The sequence below is a fragment of the Odontesthes bonariensis genome, chromosome 18 (assembly GCF_027942865.1).
Source record: "Odontesthes bonariensis isolate fOdoBon6 chromosome 18, fOdoBon6.hap1, whole genome shotgun sequence".
NCBI lineage: Eukaryota > Metazoa > Chordata > Actinopteri > Atheriniformes > Atherinopsidae > Odontesthes > Odontesthes bonariensis.
This window is the reverse complement of record NC_134523.1, coordinates 13,435,220-13,460,767: the sequence shown is the minus strand read 5'-3', so window position 1 is coordinate 13,460,767 and position 25,548 is coordinate 13,435,220. Positions and strand designations below refer to the sequence as shown.

At 41.7% G+C, this 25,548-nt stretch overlaps 1 protein-coding gene across 1 annotated transcript in view; it reads right to left on the bottom strand.

Annotated features, from left to right (window-relative positions):
• The window catches only part of atxn1a (ataxin 1a), a 95,001-nt gene extending 82,215 nt beyond the window's left edge, over window positions 1-12,786 (bottom strand). The window contains exon 1 of the mRNA XM_075450167.1: window positions 12,606-12,786. The gene's annotated coding sequence lies outside the window, so the exon portion shown is untranslated. The remainder of the gene's footprint in view (window positions 1-12,605) is intronic.
• Window positions 12,787-25,548: the final 12,762 nt, after the last annotated feature.

Below are 25,548 nucleotides of genomic sequence, written 5' to 3'. Positions count from 1 at the left end.
GATTTGGGGACTAAAGGAACAATTTTGCAACACAAATCTTTGAACTTGTGGATGTGTCCAGTTTCAGATTGATCATTCTGCTGAAAATGGGCGCTTCTGTTTCAACATCCTCACCAAAGAGCAAACAAAAAAAGTCGATGCAACGCCACAAATCGATTCCAAGAGAAGCTTTTGTGAAATACAGATAGTCTGTGGGTCATGCTGATGAAGCCTAGACTTGCTGCAGGTCAGCAGATAGGAAGTCAAACATAAACACTCTGGCACACATTCAAGCAGACACACATTTAAAATGCCTGTCACTGCATGCACTTTTACAAACATGCATGTGCAGCAAACAAAAGTGTGAAATTTGCCACAAATTTCGGTGCTCTCTCGTGTTCCCAATACATTCGGTTCCAGCTCAACGGTAAAAGGCTGCAGGGCTTTCACAGAGGCCATGTGACACTGAGCAGTATTTCACAAGTCCTTACGCCTTTGTCTTCAGTATCCCTGACATCTGTATTCACACCTCCATCAATATATTGACCTCACCAAGACAACCAAATATAAACACAAGCAGTCAGCACTAATAACCAAGCTGCATGACAGCATTAGCTGACACATACTTTGTACCCTCAGTGACCGACACCACCACACACGTTAAAACCTACTGCCCACCTCCAAAACAAATGCACGCCTCGTGCTCATGCACAACATATTCTATGTTGCATGGTTACTCGCATAACAAGTTCGCATTTCCTGCCATCCAGAGCAATGAATACCTGCCGTCACATGCCAGAAAATGTTCATGATGCAAACAAAGAGGAGTGAGCCTGTTAGGAAACCACAGCTGAATAACGTCTTTATTTCTAAATGATGCTCACTGACTGAAAGTGTGAGTTCTTGAATATCTCTTTAGAAAACATGATGACCAGCACTGCAAAGTTCAGACTGGTCCACCGTGGTTCTAATTCATAGAGTTTAATCCACTGAGAGAGTATATGCAGATGTTAGCTGTTGTTCGATGTCACAGCGGACAGAAGTGCACTCACATGGTTATGGGTCGCTCTGTACAAGGGCAAATGTCTTGGAGGTCAGGTTTAACCGAGCATATGTCAAAGTCGGTGGCGTATGTGTGGATTCATATAGCCAGTGTGCTGAGCCCAACAAACCTGACTTTCTATTCTCTTGCCTGATCTCATGTCCATGAAGTTAGACTCTGCTCCATCACTAAGTTCAACAAACAGGCCAGCCTTGTTTATCCACATTAGGTAACTTCAGCACTCTCAAGATTAAGAAAACTACTTTTCCACACGTCAGACAGGGAACTAAATAGTAGAGATGACCCAAAAGCTTTCCAATTTAAGCTTTGACCGTTGCCACAGACATTCAATTAAATATTCAACTGCTTTTACTCTTTTTGTTATCTATGCATAACAAACATTTCCAAAAGCTTTGAAATAAGAAATAGAGATCCAGTTTTTATTCTTTATGCATGAACATTCAAAGTAACACGTTATTCTCAGAACAGGTCATTTAATCTCACTGCAACACAACTGTCATACAGTGTTATCTGCTCGGACACCGGGGCATTACACTGTGATAGCTTTTTGGCTTCTACACTGGAAAGATTGGGAAAAAGTCAAGCTTCCAGCAACAGTGTTGCAAGGAATAACTTAAAATTCACAGAATAACCCCAAAGGGTTCAGAACACAAAACGGGGTCAACCTTGTAAAACACTTTCTAAGTTATAATGAGGTCCAGTTAACATATAAACACAGAAACCTAAAATTTGTCACTGAGGACGGCTCAGCCTGCTTTATCTGGATATCAATTGCTTGTCAGCTGGATACAGGACAAATGGTAAATAAGTTATGTTTGCAACATGAATGATGGTTGTTGTGACAACTGTATTTTGCTCACATTAGATGTCCTGAAACAACATTAATCATGCATATTTGAACTCATAACAAACTCATCCTTGACCCAAATGCAAACACGAATTCTCTTTTGCACGCACAAGTTCTTTCGGTTAAGTAAAGCTGAATGGAATCCGTGAAATGCTTCCCTCACCCAGACCCTTTGAGCAATGGTCTCCCGTTGGGTAGTGTGTCCTGTCAGTTTGCAAGTGCACTGAGCAATCCATCAAAAGCAATCCTGCTGGAAGTAGCGTGGGGACAAAAGAGCTAATGGCGCTTCATGTAGTATTAAAACCGAGTTGACTGGGTTATAGCTTCAAGAACTAAAGCATCTTTGCACTCAAAAATAATCTGTTAGTGGACTTTGAAGCTAATTGAAGGTGAAAGTCTGGCAGAAGGTGGAGAGTTCCACTGTAATTTCTTTTTAGGTTAGTGGTTAACACTGCTCATAATGCACAGACAGACTTAAAATGAGTTCATTCAGAATCTACCTGCTGTTTAAAAGCCCATACTGATGCTGCGTTATACCACTTCTGATCAGGTAGTAAGAACAGCCAATGGGGGAAAGCGGCAGGATGTCTTTTTTGCAGCAGTATTGTGCAAGAGGGTCTATGAAAAGAACAAGAGGAAATATCTGGGAACAGAAGCCCTGTTATCAGAGGTATATCTAACAGGCTATTTATCACATTAATCATCTTACAGAGCAGTGATTCTAATCCTGGGGGTAAAGATCCACTACAGGGTCATGAGGGCTAGGTGTCCCTGCTTGATTGTGGAGAGAAAAAAAAAATCAAATGAGACACACTTAAAGAATGATATCTTTAAAATAGAAATGCATAATTTAAACTATGGAATGGTTTCTACACTACACCACTCGTATTAGTGGAATTATTTACCCCCCAAAAAGATTTAGTTGAGTATATTTATGAGAGTCAAAGTGTGCATGCACATGTTCTTCTTAATGGACAAAGAAAAAGAAACAGTAGACTTTTGGCAGGGTCTCTCAAACAGCAAGCTGATTGCTCTTTGTGGTGGTTACTCAAAAAAGGTGAGAACAATCACTGTCGAGAACATGAAGTCGATGTCACACCATGTTAAATTATGTAGGGTTTTGTTTGTGTGCAACGTTGTTAGAGCAAAGATCTTCTTTATATGCACACGCTGCCTGAGTAACCAAACGTCCAACATATCTGCCTACTGCATTTAGTAACGTAAAATACTTTAAAGGATATTTGTCAAAGCATAGGGTTACTCAGCCATATCAAGATCAACTTATCTTTACTTTAGGAGACTGTAGGACAGACCGAGCATATTTTTTATGGCGTCTACGTATAATTACATTTTTGGGAATGTGTCATTTTAATGTTACCAACTGTGGCTGTCTAACATGTCCTTTTATGAGTTACCCAAGCAGATCTTGAGCTTCTCAGCTCATCTTTATAGGATACTTACTTCTGCTGTGTTAATGATGATGACTCCGAAGCCACACAATGCACTTGAAACTATGACTTACTGAGATCCAGCATCTGCGTCGTTAAAAACTTCCCATAAGAACAATTAAGGCTGCTGAACGTGTTTTAAAAAACAGAGTTATTTTGATCTGATGATGATGCCTTGTAATTTCCCATTAGGCCGACTTTCTTCGCCTTCCACAGGTACTTTCCATGGGTAAGCCCCTGCGGATGGGTGTGTACAAAGCAGAGCTGCACCAAATGTGTGTCTGTGTTGTATGTGTGTGCAAATATTTACTGCCAGTGTCTCTATTACGTGCACCTTGAGTGAATCATATGTGTAGGACTGATATGATTTGCATTTTCCCAGAAAACAACGTTTTCACAGACAACACAACAGGTGCAATTGTAGCATAAATTAGATTTTAGATTAAGCTGAAAAAAAACACGACATCATATTATAACATGACATCAATAAAAGAAAAGTAAAGGCAAAATGGTACATCTCAGACTATTACGTGAGAGGAATAGAGCCTCTTAATAATGTCTGTGCAGCACTGTGCAAAACGCTTGTCAGGATTGAATTTTATAAGTATGAGCTGCTATAAGTGTCCTGCACTGTGCTTTTGTTGTCACACTCGCAGCAGGAATGACAACTCGCCCGTATAATTTACAACTACAATTAAGCAACCCCCCTCCACCACAAATGCCAACAACAATAACTTCCAAGGGGCTTTTTGGTGCTCAGGCACTAGCAGTAGCCCAGTGGAGTAACTTTGTGGAGACACCTTATCAAAAATTCAGGTGTAATGTGATGAAATGAAACAGAGAAAGCTACTCTCTCCAAAGAAGCTCAGATCCTGTAACTGCTAATGGACTCATAGGAATCACAGGTAGGAAAAGGACCATCCTTGCTCACTAGATTTTATCTCTAGAGTAGTGTTTTGGAAAAATTCCTTGACTTTCATAGCCAAATGTGACCCTGTTCCAATGTCGTGAGCTTACTACATAGCTAGTTAAAAGGCCAGAAGTGAAAGCCGGTCAGCCAGAAAGACGTGTATCCAGAAAGCTCAACAGCGAGTTCGCCTGCAGCCAAGCATAGAGCCAAATGTCCAGCCAGATGAGGCTGATCAACATACAGTCAGGCAAGTCATCCAGTAAGTCAGGTGAGCTAGCCAAGCCACAATGACCAAGCAGACAAGACAGACTGCCTGACAGTGAAACCCAGTGATCCAGCCATCCATCCACTTGCTCTTTTCAAACCCCACCGCAGCTATGTAACAGAGGAAATAGTTTCAGCCTGAGAGAAACAGTCTGAAATATTGCTTATGGTTTAGTTGCATAAGCATGCATTGACCTGCCAGCCAATACTCGCCCATGTACCATGAGTGGGGTGAACCTTTGTTCAAATATCCCAATGTATGTTAGAACGAGGATGGAGCACAACATGTCTTGGACAGTCTGGAATTCAAGCCACGACAGCGAGTGCCACATCACAACCATCAATGAAATATGATGCTTCAGTGCGCATTGCACCGACCCTGGCCATACTGCCATGTAATGTGTTTTGACATCAGCAACCTAAGGAGTAAACGGTAGTGATGGAAAGCAAGGTTTAGCCAAGAACAACACTGGCGATGGGTGGGTTTTGGTATTCCAGGGATTGTTTCTATCACTGGCCATTTTCCTGTTATTGAATTCCTCTTGCTGAATGCATATCCTCCTGGCTCAGCCTTAAGTCATTGTTGGTACCCACACACGTACCTTGCTCCCAACAATTGAGGTGGAAACACCACTTCAAACAGAAGAGTCACTTTTAACTAAAAATGCAAGTTTCTTAAAGGTTCAACGTAGCATTTCATTTGCAGCCACGGCTCGTGACCTCACACTAAATGGGACCAGGGTTACTGTACAGAATGAAAGCAAGTAATTACATTTCTGATGGTGTAAAGTGTACTCAGACAAAACCCACCTTTTAAAAAAAGACTCGGTGTAACTGAATGGATAACATTTTTTCCGACTGAAAGAAAGAATATACATGGCATGGTGCCGTACTGTTACTTCATCTGTTGGGCACACACTTTGTGAAAGTTATGGCCAAACGATAGACTTGGTTTATCAATGTGCACAATTCCTACCCAGACGATACCAATAAATGTGATGTTAGTCCTCAGATAAAACAAATAGTTACACTTGCGCACTGATGTACGAACATGACCCCAATTTCTGGCATGTTTCTTTCATTTCCTCTCCTTATCGCAACATATCTGGCCGTGTCCCAGGTTGTCAGCTTATCCCCATCTCAAGCCTAAAGCTCAGTGGGGAAGAGAAGAGTCTGCAGGAGCTGTCAGCCTGCCACTCACTGTCACCTCCCCTCTCCTCTGTAAATCCTCTACAGGGAAGAGGAGAGGAGAGGAGAGGAGAGGAGAGGAGAGAAGAGAAGAGAAGAGAAGAGAAGAGAAGAGAAGAGAAGAGAAGAGAAGAGAAGAGAAGAGAAGAGAAGAGAAGAGAAGAGAAGAGAAGAGAAGAGACGAGTCTGCAGCGACAGAAATGTCCATGAGAAAAAACTAGGGGGATGAGTAGAAATAGTATTTATATAAAGAGACAACGAGCGTAAAGACTGAGGAGCTAAACTAGGTTACAATCTTCTCCAATAGTGATGTGGCTTTGCCATCGAGCAAGCAACAGCTGAAAGAGTTTATGCAATGGAAAAACCTTTATCAATGTTGTTTTTGGTCAATAATACAGCGATCACAATTATCTAACAAATTACTCATTAACCAGTGCCAGTGTTCTCCTGTCTGGGAACACTAAAAAGAGCATTCAACTGCACAGTCTGCTTTTTAAGGCACAGGTGCCTTAAAGTGGATGCACTAAGGCATTGTGCGAGGCAAATAACAGATATGGGCAAGTCAGACTGCACAGCTGGCGACGTCACGGCCAGTGAGAATGTGGAGCAGTTTTATGAATTCATCAGTACAGATACTGTAATTTATGCCCACCACGTCTGAAAAAAAATTTTTTTCAACAGAACACTCACCACTTGTGCAGCCAATTTGAAGCAGCACCTTGAAACAAAGCATCCAGTCAGCCTTGAAAAAGCTCAGCCTGTGACTCATGATGGCAAGAAATAATTATCAAACCATGAAGGTAAATCCATGAACAAAAAAAATGGCAAAGTTGTGGAAAACGTAAATGAAAAGGGATGCACTGGAGAAATGGGTCAAAATGAGAATATCATTCTAACAGACTGTTGCACGATAACTGTTTTATCCAAATTATATATTAATTTCACAGGCCTGGAAAGCCAGTTAAAAATCAAATTGGATAAATCACCTGGTGTCAGACCTTTTAACACAGGCAAAATAACTTAAACTGGATTTCTTACAAAGAGGGAAGTGTTATCAGTTCGTAAGGTTTCCTTCTACTCATCTTTGCTTTCAAAAGGAAAATGCCCCCAAAAAAGCCCTCCTTCTCAGCTCGTCTTTGCTTGGAATATGAATCACGGACCAGAGATCACAGGTGGAGCGTGCTGAATTCACTCTTTCATGAGGTCTAAGAAGAGGTATCGCATTTGATGTATAGCTCAGGCACAGTAATGATCTTTCTAGAGAGTTAAAGAGACAGCTCAGAGGATCATACAGGTCCGATCATTTGCTGAGATTAAAACTGATGAAGAAGTTTAAATTTGTAACCCGAATGCATGTTATACCTGCACTGTTACACAATGCTAATGTTGAGTCACCATCCTCCATGTGGTTCAGTTCATATTAGCCTTTTACTGCAACTTCCCTGGCATAGACCGCTGTATATCATGTCAGCAACACTGGCAGCCATTACAGAGCCACAGCCAAAACATGGCTGAACTCAGTCCCAAAGCCAGCTTCCCTTTTTTCACATGGTTATTGAGCCATGCAGCAGCTTATTGACCCGACAGTGTAACACAAGTTCGCAGGGCGGCTTTAGCCCGTTCTTCTCTTTTATTTCTCTCCTTCTCAGACGCCGGGACCGTAGAAGATTGCAGTTGATTAATTTGCATCTTCAAATTAAAGACGGCGAGCCGGTGAACCAACTCTCAAGGACGGCAAACCTTTTCATGCCCTCGAACGTCCAAACGCACACAACGTTCAACGTGTGCTTCAAACTGGTTGCACGTACTGTTCACCCTGACATTCGAGCTGCGAGAGTTTCATTTCTTCATAGAAGGATGACGTCAAACAAGTGCAGCTGTCAAATCCTTTTTATTCATATCGAGAAATACCTGTCATTGCATAAGTGGACAATAAGTACTAGAAAAAGCACGATAACACACGGTGGAATGTTCTTTAACAGAAAATACAAAAAAGCTCTCATTGATCCCCTTTAAAGGCTGAACACTGCGTGAGTGTGTCCTTTCTCTTGTGTGCAAGCATGTGTAATCGGTGCACTCATGAATAGAGGAGGATGAAAGGAAAAGCTGAAAAGGTCTGAGCACACTGCATGGTTCAACGAGACAGCTCAATCTCTTGATCTGCCCCCATCCCCACCCACTGCTCCGCACATTTTCACAACCATTTTTCCTCACACTCTTTTTTTTTTTTCATCCCACATCCATCTCTCTCAGTTAGCTTTTTTTTTCCATTTTGTCTCTTCATTATTCTTTTTCAGCTCACCTCACTCTGCCCCGTACTTCCCTGTATAGTTCTCCCCTGTACACCACTGCCTTTCTCCCAGTAGCTTCTGGTATAAAAAGGAACCAACCGAGGGCGAGGTAGCGACAGAAGTTATGCTGAAGTTATGCTGGTGTGAATGCAGGAACAAGGGTTGACACCATTTTCATTGTCAAACGATATCTTTTTTTTTTTTTTTCCTGTAAAAGTGTTACAAGATTAGAGGGAAGGGCAAAACCTGCAAGAGAACACACATACATCTTTAACCTTTAATTTGTGTGTAACTTGTTTGAGTGTGTATTCCTGGCCTCCTCTTTGGTTTATTGACATTGTCTTCTCTGAAGGCATCCGTTTCAAGAGTGAAGACAAAATTGACAGGATGAATGTTTACAAAAAAAAAAACACACAAAAGTGTACATCCAAGAGGTTTTGTGTGAATGCTATTTCGTATTTTGAGAGGAGTCAATGAATGCGACGCCTCTTTTTGCAGTGTGTAACTTGTCAAAGCCCCTCCGTGAGCAAATAATAAAAGTCAGGAGTGGCATTCCAGCTAATTTCCCTACAGATACAGTCACACACCTGCCATATACCCGTTTCATGCAGTGGACCATATGAACGACCCTCCCACCCATAGATGTCCGCACTTGAACGTACAGAGCCAATTCTGTCACTTGTTTATTCAGTCGTAAAATCTCCACCCCGTCATTACCTGAACATTTGCGCACACACACATGCAGGCACACAATTTCCCTCTATTCCCTTACACAAACTACACATTCCAGTGGCAAAGAAGACACTCGAGCAAGATCTGGCAGACGCGTGTATTCATGCGTGTTTGTCTGTGTGCTCGCATTGGCTCTGACAAATGAGCCAAGCTCGGTTAAATGGCTTGTGATTAGGACACATTGGCTTCTAATTGCCTCTCATTACCATTTGAAAGTGATTGGCGGCTGGAATCAAAGGCTATGGTGGCAGCGGAGAAGTGCATTTGTGTGAGCGTGCGTGTGCACGCGTGTGTGTGGCAGGTGGGTGGATGGATGGAGCAGCACGCCAGGATCACAGTGGCATGATCGCACAATAGAGCACTACAGTTTGGTCTTGTCTGTCATGCTTGCCTGCAGCTTGAAGAAAAATACTGAACCTGCTCTGAACCAGCTGCTCTTATGGACCTAATCAAAAGCTTTGCTGTTCCAGCCTGAGACTCACTGAAACTCACAACTACCCCCTCGACTGCTGTGTAAATGTGCAGATTTTTTTTCTAACTTAGTCCTTTGTACAGCAAAAGAGAAAAAAAAAAAAAAAACTTCTGGACATTCTATACACTCAGCACCTGGTTAATCCTCGTTTCATTACCTAAAGCCATAAATGCCCTACATTGTCAAATCCATCTTCACTTCCTACGCTTTGTATTATAACGTCGCCCTTTGGTTATTGACTTCCAACTCTTAAAATTTCCAGTCATAACTTATCAAACTCCATCCTGAAAGAACAAGTCCTGATTTTAACTATTGCTGCAGCCCGACCACGAATGAGCAGTTCTAAGGGCTTTCGGAGGGTTCTCGGGACTCGGGAGTTCTCTAAAGTACAACATACTGTGCCTTCAAGGGCTTTTTTGTCCAGTTGTGCACCACATTTGCACATTGAAGGTATGCAATGGTCAGTAGCTCCATTAATGTGTGTTTAGTTTAGGTTTTCAGACTTCAGGCTTTTCACTGGTTCTGCGCTAGTATGTTCAAGCAATCAGTACACTTATTTTATTTGGAACAGTCACCGTACAGCTCACAGCTGGTTCCCACCATTCGGGGGAAAGCTCCTACTCTAACAGGGGAGCTAAAAACAGACCCTATGAAAGCAGTTGGATAACAATCAGCTACGTTATCTCCATTGCTGACATAAAAAAAAATAGCTCTAACAGGTATAGGAACTATGAAAAGGTTCCTGCGGTCCAAAAGAACCTAAAGTACCGAAACTACCTGAGTGCAGAAGACTTCTTTCCAACTCTTCTCAGTTTGACCAATATCTTTTATCTTTTACTTCCTCAACATCGTTATGCCTAAGAGCATCTTCTTTTAAAGACTTGACACTCAGCCAAATATTTGCAACTGTCTTCTTAGTCATCACAATTCTTTTTTACACATTTGCTGTGTCACTGTTACACCCACAGCTGAGTCGAGCTACAGTTACAGCTCGGCTTGGCCATTTAACTGGACCGCCGCTCTTGTAAATAGTTTACATGCCTGGGAGCAGGAAAGGTCATTGACTGAAGTTTATGCAACATCATGAAGACACTCTACTGCTTCTAGCTCTCTGTGTGAGATCATCGTACATGTACGTAGAACTGGATTCCCTGCACAGACGTTGCCTTTAAGTTACTTGAATAGCGATTTGTCAGGTGATGCTGTGGTTACAAAATCAGGATTTTATTAGAACAGAGTGGCAGTCTGGAAATGCTTTAAACGAGCTGACGTGTAGTCTTAATGGGCTGCTTTTCAATCACAATTTCTGACACATTTAGCCATCTGACATAAGAAACAGAAAAATAGGTGAATGAAAGCAGCTTAATTGGGAGTTTGGTTGTATTGATATACACTAATGGTCAGACTAACACACTAATTAGATGTCTAATAAGAATAACATAAAGAATGACATAATAACCAATGGGGGCCTTCTTTAAGCCAGCCCAATAGACTGTGAAGGCCATTCACCATTTCCTAACACACAGTGAATGGTTAGTAAAGGCGGAGCAAAAATAAATAAATAAATAAAAGCACACCCTCTACTAGCAACAGTTGTGAATTATCATGCGTGACACAAACATTGTCCTAGCACGCACTAAGCTTTGAAAGAATTCAAATGGCGTTTGCAAACTTTGAATTCCAGCCCATGTTTTAGTCACACTGTGTACCATCAGTCTGGTTAAGTTTTCGCATTGCAATTGTGTAAGTAAACAAAGCAACTACATGACGTTCCTAAGTTCTGTGTCATCGCCTGAAAAAGGCAACCGACACTGTATTTGTGTCATGAGTTTGAACCAATGGAGAGAAATTAACAGATGAAATGTTGGTGAAAATGTTAAAAAGTTTATAAAAAAAAACAGCAGCACCAGAAGTTCAATTCTGAATTTTGTTGGAGGGGTTAACTTAATTATGCTGACAAAAAAGCCTGCTGAGCTACCTGCATTTGTTCCAAATTGTTCCAGAAAAGAAATGTTGGGGAAACCTTACCAGAACCATCATTAAACTGGGTGGTAATCATTTTGTTTCCAATCAAAAAAAGTTTAAAAAAAAAAAAAAGTATAGTGTGACAGCACTTAAAAGCAAGTCCAGCTGTTCCTGGTAAATATTTGGTTATTGGCATAATAGTGAGCTGTCAATATCAAAATAGTAAGTACAGAGCTACATAAAACAATTCAAAATTCCCTGGGTTTCTGGGTGAATCAGCATTTTTATGGTGTTATAACTGTGACGATGGCCCTTTTTACTGCTTAAATGAAATCTCCATGACATGTTTAAAAGAAGTCACACGGTCACAAGAAAATGTGTCTATTGCACAGACGCCCTTAGAAGAGCTGAACACTTAAAAGTGTACACGTGCATCTAGAGGGCAGAAGTGCAGCTTTTTGGTGTTTAACGGCTACTTTGGTGCGTCCACTTTGTCTCATTTGTATGCCGTATGCCATCCATAACGAGAGTAAAGGCACAGGCTACTACTTGGGACGCATAGCCAAGCCTGTTCCAAGGTGTAAACAGAGTAAAAATAGCCTGCTATCGCAGGCTTCCCTACAGTCCCGTTATATAATGGTCCAGCTAGGATGAATGACATCACGGGTAGTCCTGCAATCACAAACCGTATGTCCTTTACAACCAGCTGGTAATGTAAAACACTGTGTAGCGCCGTATTACATATGCAGCAATAAACGTGCGTAAACAGCTGTCGAAACACGTAGAACATGTTAACATCGTTTCCGCAAAGAAAAAAAGTGGACAAATTAAGTGGACTGTGGTTAGTTGTTCTCCGTCTCTTTTCGTGTGGAGAAAGCACTTCCGCGATGGTGAAACGTAGATAAAAATTAAAAAAAAAAAATGTAATGCCTGCCTTTGACATTCCTTGTCAGTAAGAAAAGAGTTCAAAAGAAGACGTGTGTGGCTTAAAGCAACGCCATTCGGCGGCGTGTGACCATGTTTAGCGCTTGGAAACAGTCTACAAACAAAATGTTTGAGCCGAGGTGGAGTGGCGCAGTTAGTGGAAGTACAGCGCCTGCCCGATATCAACTCGGCCGGCGGACGCGCTCCTTGCTCGGTCACATTCCAGCCAAACCTCCGCTCCGTTTTCTACCACTTAAACAATACTTTGCATTAAGGCTCCGAAATGACAAGTATACACACCAGTGCCCCGCGTGCCCCCGGTCTGTTTGGTCACTTAAAAATAGGTCAGAGTGCGAAATAATCATTTCCCAAGGCTTTGGAGTAAACCAGAGCTTCAGCGCCACCCTTCCCAGTTCTTCCAGCCATTTTTATCTACCAAGCTCCAAAAGAGAAAAGTGACACGGCGAAAGCAGTGACAGCCTGGTGTAGCCAGCGCTCAGGAAACAGTTTTGGGCGACTTACTGTGGGCTGTAACGGGCTGCTGAGTTTGTGTCTCTCCTTGTTGCCAGGGCTCCCCTGCTCTGCTCCGGCGCTGACGGTGGAAAGCGTCTCCCCTCCTAATGATGTCTGCAGCGCACAGCTAATACCTCTCTGCCCCCACCTTCAGAGAGAGACAGAGGGAGAGGTTCAAAAATGGAGCAGTTTGCGAGCTACTCATGCAAAAATATGACAGGATCACAAGAGAAGTTCACTGACAGCACCAAGGCGTGGGAATACGCAGCACATACGCCAGTGTTAGATGCTATCTGTCTGGGTGTACTCGGGCTGGGATGTATTCTTTAGAGCGAAATGCATGTTCGACATCATATGTTTGGGGTTATTTTTATATTTACCCGCACGTTTAACCCTTGACCTCTCTTAAAGGTCACGAGGTCGCGGCAGGCGTTTGAAGCTCAAGGTTTCAGAGAAAATCTGCTCAGCTGAACGCAATGACTGACGGTCAGCTGACAGTGACAGACTGGAAATCCCAGCTGCCAACTGTTTTCACACACGGAGCCACAAAAACAAGGGGGATGGAGATGAAATTAACTTGTTTCTGTCAATTCAACTGGCTCATGTTGAAAAATATTTTCCTGACTCGGTGCAGTGTAGTGCGTGAAAGTAAAGATACTATTTCTGATAAAGTATTGAAGCTGTTACACAAATCCCCGTTTAGTTCCTCTGCTATTTTCAATGGTTTTTTTTGTTTGTTTGTTTTTTTACATATCTTGACCTCTGACTTCTCCCAGATTTCCAATATGACAGCAGGTGCCTATGCTTCTTCCTCAGTGGAGAGTGCAACCTGACACAGCCCACGAGCCGCATAGTGCACGCGGCCGCAGGGTGACGGACGATCAGGGATGTATCCCTCTCCCTGCCAGTCACTCAGTAAGTGGCCTATTGTCCTGCACTCCATTGTGTCCTCGTCACGTGTGTGGCAAACAAAGAGACACAGAGGTAGGCTGCCCTGTGTTCCAGAGGGCTGGCATTAAATTCGTGTGCATGGATGTATAGAAATGAAGGTGAATGGGTTGTGATATTTGAGTGAGTCATTTCATCACCATTTACTGTGCAGACTAGGTACAACCTCGCTGTGAAAAAAAGTTGGGACGTTGTATAAAACAATTTGCAAATTGAATAAAAACCAATGTTTTATTTACAATAGAACATAGAAAACATAGCAAAGGCTGAAAGTGAGATATTTTAGCATTTCACAAAGGAGCTCGGCTCATCTTTAATATAATGGCAGCCACACCTCTCAGAAAAGTTAGGACAGCAGCAACAAAACTCCTGGAAAAGTAAGCGTTCCTAAAGAGAAACAACTGGAGGAATATGTCGCAACTACTTAGGTTGTTTGGCAACAGGTCAGTAAAAAGAACGCCTAAGAGAAGCCATAAAATAATGTTCCTCGATGTAAAATTGCAATGACATCATCTACTATACCACATATCATCCAAAGATTCAGTGAATCTTGGGAGACATCTCTAAAAATCGATAGTGGATGTCTGTGATCTTCAAGCCCTCAGGCAGAACTACTATAAAACAGGCATGATGCTGTCATGGAAATCACTGCATTGACTCAGGAACACTTCCAGGATCACTGTATATTAACACAGTTCATCCACACATGCATGTAGGTCAAAGCTCCGTCATGCAAAGAAGAAGCCATATGTGAACATGATCCAGGATTGCTGCCATCTACTCTAGTCAGAGCTCATTTATAACAGACTGAGGCAAAGTGGGAAACTGTTCTGTGATCAGACGAATTGTAATTTGGAATTCTTTTTGAAAATTGTGGATGGCGCATCCTCCCGACTAAAGAGAGAGAACATCTGACTTGTTATCAGTATCAGTTCAAAAGCCTGCATCTCTGATGGCATGGGGGTGCATTAGTGCCTGTTCGGCTGGCAACATGCTCACGTGCAAAGACACCACCGATGGTTTGCGCAGGTTCCAGAGCAACATGTGTTCTCGTTCAGATGACGTCTTTTTCAGGGAAGGCCTTGTATATTTCAGCAGGACAATGAGGAAAAAAAACGCATACTTAATCGCTTACAACAGCATGGCTTATAGGGGAAGAGTCATACTGGACTGGCCTGCCAAAAATTCCAGACTTTCCCCGACTGAAAACAGTCGGTGAAGCATGATGAAACATGAAGTATAAGAAAGAAGACCCAGGACGATTGAGCAGCTCCAATCCTACATCAGAAAAGAATGGGAAAACATTGCTCACCAAAAGGTCGAGCAGCTGGTCTCCTCAGGGCCCAGACGTTTAAAGACTGTTGTTAAAAGAAGAGGGGATGCTACACAGTGGTAAACATGACCCTGTGCCAACTTACTTTCATTTGTTTTAAAGTTACATTCTGCTTACATTTTACATCCCACCTTCTTTTGGTATTGGGTTTGGTACATTTTGTTTAATGCTTAACATGTAGAATTAGGCAGACTTGATTACTATAATAACTATTATAGATGGTTGTACACGCTCGTTTGTTCAATGTGGGTAACAGTGGATGTATAAAAAGTGGATTTGGAAGTGCTTTTCGGTTGTCCTGATTTTGCGTTGTCTGTCGTTCTTCCTGCACTGTTAGTTTTACATTGCATCCATTTCAGACTGCTCTAACATAAGTGTCTGATGATGATTCAGAGGAAAGCAGTAAGTTGACTACATGGTTGTGAATAACTCACCCGCTCATCAGTATTAGTGATCTGATCGATGGAGTTGCTTAGTGTGATGTTAGCCTGCAAATTGGTGTGCGTACACACAAGCATGTACTTGCACCACTCGTTATGCTCTTGTTCCACCCTGCATGTACTTACAAGTAGACACATACTCGGTCTTACCAAAGTGTGACAAAAAGGTTTTGCATACCGTATGGAGAGCTAAAGTTTAGAATTTAAACAGTCTCCCGTCAGCCAATACCTTGATTTGAATAATTCGCACCATCCATAACACAGTGAGTATACATAGCTGAGTATGTGTGTAGTGCAGGGCCACTGAAAAGTAAAGAACTACTGCCAGAGCGGGAGCATATTTTCCAGTGTTGGGTTACTCCCTGGAGATGTACCTGTGTTCTCTGTAGGAGGTGTGAACAGTACACGCTCAGGGACAATAAAGTGCACTGGGTGTGGTCTGTACGAGAAGAGCCCTGAGAAATGGAAACGAGCTGCTTAAATGTACATACCCTTACGGTAAATGACTCATACTGAAATGTCATCGTGCTTTGTTTTTAGCCATGTAATTACCCTTTGGACCACACAAGAACACAAGTTCTCTATTTAACCAGTGATATTGTGCTAAATATGAGGCATCCATGCAAGTGATTCAAGACTGCAAGGGTGATATAACTATAAAAATAACACAGGCTCTTGAGAGATTCTAAAAGATTCTAATGGCTGTGAATGTTTCTATTTCATTGAACCGTTGCTATAAATAGAGGCACAGTGAGTGAAGTGCTTGTAGTTGAACATGCAATCTCTTTGTGCATTTTAATGTTTGCAGTTTCTTCATTTGTGAATTAATTTTTATCTTTTCAAGCAGTATGCTCATGTCAGCGCAACAAAGAGTCAGTCACAGCCTCAAAATGTCAGCTTTTTGCACTCTCTGCGGAGACCAGTCAAGACTTTCTTAGCCGAAGAGGAGCGCTCATTGTGTGGGTTTTGAAAGCAGCAATCACTTCAGATTTCAAGGCTACAGTCTGTCTGCACAAGGGCCAGAGCGATTCTCAGCTGCTCACTGCTCCCCCTGTGGATCACACGTGGAAGTGCTTACAATATTGTCGTGTGCTCGCTGTTGTTACATACTGTACATTACAGTACATAGTGGAAAAATATGCGTCATCTTTCCTAAATTCTTGACATTAAAACACTTAACTCGAGCTTCTGCGGAGAATGAGCATCAATTACTGGTAACAATTACATTCTTGCTTAAATGCCATAATTTTCACTGCACCTCTCTAACAACCAAATACACAGGCTTAAAGTCGCCCTTGCAAGTGTAATCCTGCAGTGAATACCTGCTACCAGCTAACCTGTTCTCACACACCTTCTCCATTCCATTACAAGGGAGAAGAAAAGCGGAGAGGATTAGAAGAGAGTTCCCTAATCTGTGCATTAGGAGCAGCCAATTGAATCTGCTTCTCCCAGGCAGGCAGGTTTTGGGAAATAATCTAGAGCGCTTTTAATATGATCTGTCTGAAAATCCCCAAACTTAATTGGGGCAGTGAAACATTTTACTTTGATTCTTCACAGACCTAAATGTGTCTCTTTCTCAAACTTTCGGCCTCTCCTCATACAAACTCACAAAAATCTGGCATTACAATGAAACAGATCGGAATCCATTTTATATTTTGGCCCCGAATAAAACTCGAATGAGGCTTGAAATAAACAAAAGTAAGCCTGTGTATTTGTATGTGTCTAACAGTGAAGCTACCGCTATATGAAAAAGTAATTGGCTTTTAGTTCTGGGCCCAGAACCTATTACTATGCTGCTGCCTTTGTAGATGAAACTGCAATATATCAGCAGCACAAAATGCTTTTCTACTAGACTCTGAACTGTTGCATCACCCTTTGCACTCTCTGCTTATTGAAAATCATATTATTGGTACTATTTCAACACCACTTTCACCCCTGTTGTACTTCTCTCTCACTTGTGATGTCTGCGTTCAACCTTCCAACACCAAAAAAAAAAACACCAGCCCTTCATTTATCATAAATTAGGATGGATCCTCAGCCATCTTTTCTGGTTTAATAAGTGCAAAAAAAATCTTGTCTTATGTCGAAGCCACTCTCCCCCTACTAAGCAGTCACTTTAATTATTGACCAGGCCAAGGAGGCACTGCAACACACTTTGGCACACACACACACACACACACACAGTGTTGAGTGATATCGTGACAGGTCTCTACAGTACACAGTCACTAACTCGAGGGTCAGAGTGGAGTCAGCTGGATAATAGATGAGCTTGGAAGAAGCAGCTCACAGATCTGCATGTTTTGTCAGACTGGTTTACTCAACTTACACCCTGCCTGTCCACCCTGGGTGCCTGATTTTCTTTTGCGAGTGTGCGTGTTAGAGAGGGGATCAGAGGGAGAAACTAACAGTACGAGGTGCAATAGTGTGTAACGCACGAGAGCTGGAAAATCCAGGTAAAGGTAAGCGAAGAAGGAAAAACTTAGGCAGAAAATCTTTTTAGTCTGCCGTGAAGGTGTCGCGAGATTGCAAATCTATTCAACTACAAATGACTGCTCGTTAAACTCTTTCCAATTCCTATCAAACATGGCAAACTTGCAGAGGAGATTGGTATTAAAAATGATTTGACAAACAGGTAATTAGCTGACTAGCAGCATGTCGATTAAATCATTTAGTGTGAAAAATGAGTTTTTGTGTAAAGAGAACAGTTCAACATGTTTGCATTACCTTCTTTTTAAAAGTTAGACAAGATGGGTTTATATTTCTGTTATTTCAAAATCAAATCAAATTTATTTATATAGCACATTTCATGTACAAACAATTCAAAGTATTTTACATCAAATAAAAGCATTGCAGCAGGGAGTGTAAGAAGCATTAAAAATACATAAAAGAATATAAAGAGAAACAAATAAAATAATTTAAATTAATTTAAAAACAAGCAACAGTCTAGATACGTTAAAAGATATTTCATGCATAGACACATGAGAACAGAAATGTCTTTAACCTGGATTTAAAAATGTCTACATTTGGTGAAAGTTTAATCTCCACTGGCAGTTTGTTCCACTTGTTTGCAGCATAACAGCTAAATGCTGCTTCTCCATGTTTAGTCTGGACTCTGGACTGGACCAGCTGACCTGAGTCCTTGGATCTAAGAGCTCTGCTTGGTTTATATTCTCTGAACATATCATAGATGTATTTTGGGCCTAAACCGTTCTGGGATTTGTAAACCATCAGCAGGCTTTTAAAATCTATTCTGTGACTGACTGGAAGCCAGTGTAAAGATTTTAAAACTGGTGTGATGTGTTCAGATCTCTTAGTCCGGGTTAAAACTCTAGCAGCAGCTTTCTGGATGAGCTGCAGATGTTTAATGCTCTTTTTGGGAAGTCCAGTTAAAAGAGAATTACAGTAATCGAGTCTACTGGAGATGAATGCATGGATGAGTTTCTCCTGGTCTTTTTGGGAGAGGAAACCTTTAATTCTGTTGATGTTTCTGAGATGGTAAAAAGCTGCCTTGGTGACAGCTTTGATGTGGCTGCTGAAAGTCAGATTTAGGTCTATCAACACTCCGAGGTTACGAACTTGGTCAGTGATTGTAAGGTCCCGAGTCTCAAGATATTTACCAACGCTGACCCTCTTCTCTTTGCTACCAAACAGAATGATCTCAGTTTTGTCTTCATTTAATTGTAGAAAATTCTCTCTCATCCAGGTGTTTATTTCCTCCAGACACTGACACAGTACGTCTGCTGGGCTGCAGTCGTCCGGTGACAGAGACACATAAAGTTGTGTATCGTCTGCATAACTGTGATAATTGATGTTAAAATTCTGCAATATCTGACCCAAAGGGAGCATATACAAGTTAAACAGAAGAGGTCCAAGAATTGACCCCTGGGGGACTCCACAAGTCATGGCCACTCGCTCAGATTCTGGCCTTCTATTTATCAGATTTAACCATTCAGTATTTGAGAGCTATTCATACTTTTCAAATAGTCTATTGGAGGCAGAGCTGTTTGGGAGGAAGGATCTTTCTGTAAAGGTATATAGACTGATATCTCTACCTGAGAATGGTTCATGGCCGATCTCATTGCAGACATTCAGAAATACTGGATGAGCCAAACATATCGACCACCTTTATTAATATTACAAGATGAATGGAAAGAACACTGTAGAATTCAGAGACACGGCGGCAGTTCAACTCACTCAAGGATAGCAAGACATCAAGTAAGCAAACTTTATATGTTTGTTAGAATTAATGTAGACATGCTGAGTAGTTTCTTCAGTGTTACATATCTATGTCTGTCATTAGCTGAACATGCAAGCACCTGACTTTAAAAAACATCAACAACTCACATTGTAATTGGTAGAACTAAAAAAACAAAAACAAAGGTGCAGGCTGTCCTAAAACAGGCAACAGGCTCCTGGGTTGGAAGACGTCACATAGACAGGGGACAGTTAGCTTAGCTTAGCATCAAGTGAGGAACTGCAAACCTTGCTCTGTTAAAGGTTTAATGTATTAATTCAAAGGTTATTGCATAGAATCTTACGGAATTAATCAATACAGTAGAGGCATAAAAAACAAATGTTTGTTCTTTTTCAGCAGTGAGCTCCAACATCAACAAAATAGTTTTTGTAACACGAAGCACACCACTTTTAAGGGACATTTCATGTGTCATTTTCAGTTTGTCTTGTGTTATTTTCATTCCAATGTCAAATCACCAACACTAAAACTCACAAACTCCATTCCCAAAACTGTTACACCCGAAACCATACACACAGTGAACTCTACAAATCATTATAAGGGACTGAGCAACCAGTGTAATATCATGTTTTTTTCATTTTATTAGACTTAGCTGGAGAGGTTATGCTTGATTAGGGTTTAACAATTGTTGTGGTTGGATATTTCGCTGCTTTTTGTCAAACGAAACCAGTCTGACAAAAAAACTAGTATTAGAAAAGTTTAATAAGAGTGCGCGTCAAGGACAAACAAACACGGTGACATACTAACGAATACACATCACATGTAGCACTAAACAATGATACCTGAGTCCATGTCACTGGATCCTCCCCCAGTGTTGTCCTGACAGTTTATTATAATGACAGAGGGGACACAGATTCTTCAGTCTCGTTGTTGGAGGACAGGTGAAACAGGAGATCAAGAGAGACTTGCATATGCCCTGTCTTGCCACCTGTATTGATTACACTGCATTGTGGTCATCAAAGCTTGCTGCTTCTGTGGCTTAACCCCCTGACCCCCATCATTGGCATTTATATATTGAGATTAAGGTTACTCTTCAACACCTCACGCACAACACTTAAATAGTGCATTCTATGACAGCATTATGCTCCAAATTTGATCTTTTGATGTTCTCAGTCACTTCACTTGCTGTCCCTCTACTCCTCTTACTCGCCATGCTCTCCTCAGAGCAGTCACACTGCAGCAGGAGTCAAATTAAACAATAAGATTGAAATGCTAATCCTGCGCTGCGACTTTTTAGAAAGCAAATACCGTCACCGTAGTATCACTCACCCTTTCATTCTGCCACCAGAATCACTTCCCTACTCTGCTCCTCAAGTGCAACGCGAACATCTAGCAGGCCGGATCGTCTAGACTCTAGACGCTCGGTTTCAAAGGCCTTTTGAAAACTTGAATCAATAATGCTGCCATCTCCATAACGCACAGCTCCACTGGATCTCTGGCCACAAGAGGCCAGATAACACTGCGCTTGTACAAACTCTGAAACACTATGAATTAATCATCGCCACAGTGACTCTTTGCGTGTGAAGCCGTGGTTGGAAGTGCAGAAAGGGCCTCTCTGTGAGTACAGCATGGGATTGCTGGGTATGGTCTGATTCTATTTGCTGGATGCTGGTTGACAGAGAGGTCTCCCGTTTGCTCGGGATTATGTGAGCTTGTGCACCGCAGCCGTACGGAGGAGTGTTGATTTATGTATTACGGTAAATGTGGGAAGATGTGAACGCTTTGAGCGGAGCGAGTCCTGTAACTGATCTTATTCAGGCCAACCCACTTGTCAAGGTGGTAAGACGCTCTTTAAGAAAAGAACTTTCAGTACATTTTGTGGAAGTTATTTATATAGAACATACACATTATCTTTGCTTCACTCAAATGTTTATGTGATTCAGGTAAATGATGTAACTCCGAAGCATATCCTCACATAAAATGTAACATCACGACCTTTGTTGCCATTGATGCTTGTAAATGCTTATAGCAAACATCAATATTTTTGTTACATTAACCTCATATTCCTGGTCAGCTTCTTACTTCACCTACTGATGCCCACATCGGCTGGTGGGAACTCTCAGCATTGAGAGCACACCACAGTGGGGATTATGGCTTTGGATAAAGTAGTTTAACCATTAAAAATGTAAATTTCTCTATTTAGAACGCTTCCCTGTTTCTACAAATGTCTCCCACTTAACTTTAACAAGAGAAGCTCAGATACAAACTCTACTTGCTGTCGGCTTCGACTTCATTTTTAGCTCGTTTTCTCTTTAATTCTTCGTTTCTTTCAGTTTCAGCTGTGCAGCACATTGTATAAGACATCTCAGGCCAGGCTGCAGTATCCGCAGCAGAAAATTTCAACTGAAGCTGAAAGTAACGTGGCATGCTTTGCCCTATAAATGCCCCCACAAGTCAACACAAGCTTCCACTCACCGGCTTTCCAAACATCTTTTAGGTTTGAGTCATGGATTTGCAGCTGATGTTTTCCTCTTAACGTGCGTGTGTGTGCGTGTGTGTTTTAAGTGGGCTGAGGCATACAACATGATTCATTTACGGTGGGAAATGTAAGTTTTTCCTTATTCTGTAAATATTTCTGCCTGTGCTGAAAGCAAAGTATTGCATGCAAAGGTACATTTCATCACAGACTTGCACATGCTCTGGTGCAACCTGCTCATTTAACATGTCAGCACGGAATGATGCACCGAGTTCAGGATTACAAACTCTATCTTAGATGTTGTGCAATATTTGATGAGTTGAGCCTCCAATCTTTAATATCCAAAGGAATGGCAGCAAATATAAAGGGTCAGAGTTAACTTAACATCTGCATCATATAGTGTGTGGATTGTTGCGTCTTGATCTCTTCTGTGTGCTACGTCTGGGCTTGCCTGGTTCTCGTGATAGCAGACTTCCAGTGGCTGACCCACATGTTGTCAGTCAGCAGATTATGACCCATCAGGCTGTTGCTCTGCCATCAGTTATTACATGACCTAACTTTAAGTGTGGGACAGGAAACACATGTTCCATTAGTTTATGTGTAAAATATTTGTCTCAAACGCCCAAACTCCATCCTCACCATTTGTTCTTTATGCTGATTCTCCTCTGAGTTATCTAAGCTTCTGTCGCCACCAGTAAAAACGCATTGCATTCCATCTGTCTACACAAATATACATCTATGCGCATGGACATGTGCCCACTGAGGGATTGTTTTTTAACTGTTTGTATTTTAGACTCCTAGCATTCTGTACATACTTCCACCATGGAGGCGAAGCAGGTGTTGGGTCTGCTGAAGCTCCACTGCAGAACCACTAATCTAACTTCTGGCTGTCAGGACCCGAGGGGTGAAAGTTTTGTGTCATGCAGCACAAACCAGCTGCTTTTCATCAATGTAACCTCACAAAGCCTGAAGTGTTTCTCTGGGCGCTTAAATGCTAAGCTAATTTGTGTGAGCTTTTTATGTTGATGCATTCTCTGTCTGTTCGTTTTAACTTTAAGTTGTATAAAGTTCAAAACAGTGTGCTTCTTCTGAAAAAATAATGTGCTTAAAAGGGAGAGGCACAAAGGGTGGGGCACATTTGTGTGTGTCAGCTGAGAGTACTGCTTACAACACACACACACACACACACACACACACACACATTAACACAGGGCACGATCAGGCTGCTGCTCTGTCATTGAGTGTTTACCACTTCCTTTCCTCGACTCGTCTCCTCCCACCATCGGTATGTAGTATAGTACTACATGCTCTAGTTGACAGCTCATGCCGAGCCAGCACATTCCATATTATTACTACTTCAGATATTTGTGGCCCAGAAGCGTGCCGATTGGCTGAGCCGCCCTCGACACTGAGGTGACTGGGAACCAATGAGGAGCTGGATCTGTGTTCAAAAGGTACTCCCTCTGCTGGGAAATACAGAGAATGTTCAGTCAGAGACACAAATGAATGTTAACTGAATTCAGTCTAATGTTTGCCTAATAAAAATGGTGACATTTGTGTCTTAAGATTTGTCATACGCCCTTTTCGTTTTCATATTCTCACTCACTTCTCACTCTGTCACTTTTGATTGTTTCCCTCCTACTCTCCATGACCCATCCCTTCCTAAATTCCCCACTCACTTTCCAGGCTTTGCATTAATCAGAGAGAAGTCGCGCTACTGTAGCCTACAGCCTTCTTGCTGCCACATACCGTACACACACCACAATGGATGCACTGTAGAAACATAAACTCTCCCGATATTACACAGATTGTGTTTAATGCTCATTATTGAAACAACAAACGCACAAATGGACAAAAGAAAAGTAGTTCCACTCAGCTCTGCGGCGTGCTGGAGAGCATCCAAAGGCCTGAAATGAGATTGTCTCATTGTCTGAAGGTGGAATGTCCCATTGTAAAAAATTCCCATCAAATATTGGTTTACTGAGTCGGATGGAAAGTCCAGTTCTTTGTGTTGTAAAAGGTGAGTCATGTTGTGTCCCGTTCACATTCCAAGCTAACACAATCATTCCACGGTGCAGATTTAACTCTAATGTTACAGGTCGATCTACTGATTCATTTCCAAAACTTAAATGACTGGCTCTGCGTGCTCTTTGGGGTTTGTTGTGTTTTCTTTTGTTTCTGTTCCGTTCGGCATTCTGTTTAGTGTTGCTTCCTGACCTTAGTTCATCCATCCACCCAGGAGCTCTTGATTCGTACTCATCCTTTTTTTCTCGTTTCCCAGTTTGCACACACACAGTTCCTCCACTGGACTCCCCTGTTTGTGTCTCAGCCCCTCGCACAAGATGCGAGCGGAGGCTTTCGAGGGGGAGAGGAGGTGGTGTGTGAGGCGTTTGACAAAACAAGACGTCCTTGAGTCTGACCGTCATTTTAAACCAGTGTCCTCTAAATGAGGCCTGTCACACAACTGCATTACTTGTAATGTTTAGCTGCAACTTAACACTTCATTTGAATGACTCTGTCAGATGACCATTAAATCTGTTTGTGACAAAGTAGAAATTTACTTGATGCAGTATGTTATGTTGCATTAAAATGCCACACGCCTTCAGATGTTGCAGGTGCCAAATAAACCTTCAACAGGACAAACCGTTGTATCCTCGCTCCCCCGACAAGCTTCCTCTCATCCTCGATCCTGTCTCCTCTTGGGATATTTTAGGATTTGAGAAATCCTTCAAAATCCTCCATCCTTCATCTTCGTTTCCGTCGTGTGTTAACTCTTGGTGCCAAATTTAGTTTTAGTTCCAGCCATACCCTGCCTTGCACTTTGGATTTAGCTTATGTTTCCTGGACTGCCCGCCAGTGCAATACCTTGAATTTAGTTTTTTTTCTTTCCTCATCTGCCCTCTGTTGTACATCCCAGCAGACCGTTGCTGGTTACTCCCCCACACACACACACAGGTGGAAAAAGTTACTTGTTATTCAGTATCATTTGATCATTTGATTAAATCTGATAAAACACTCACAGATGATAACGATAATCTGTTGGACATTCTTGCATTTTCTTCTTACTCTAATCCAAAGCTGCTGTAGTCATATTAATATACATACAGGTAGAAGAAAACAAGGGAATGAGAGGGGAGTTTATGGCAACAACAAGAGCTTGACAAATCGATCGTCTTCCTAACTGATGAACTATGTATAGTCCATGTAGGTCCTTCTATATAGGCCATAGTCATGTGAATAATTGTAATAAAATTCAACTGTCTTGCCCAAATGTGTGAAACATTCCATTATCTGTTTCATTAAATGATGAGAATTTGAAATGTAATTGAGCAGTTTCTCTGGTAATTGTGTCAGAACATGAGACTCCCACCCTTCAAGATTTTTTTTTTCCGTTCAGCCTTTATTGTCATTATTATACATCTCATTACCATGCTAATTAACCACATTTCTCTGTGTCTACATGTGAAGGTATTAGAAAACAGTGAAGCTGAACACTGCAGGAGATATTTCCACGTTAACAGTTACTCATACTACTATGTGTGTGTAGCGTTAAATCCGTCACT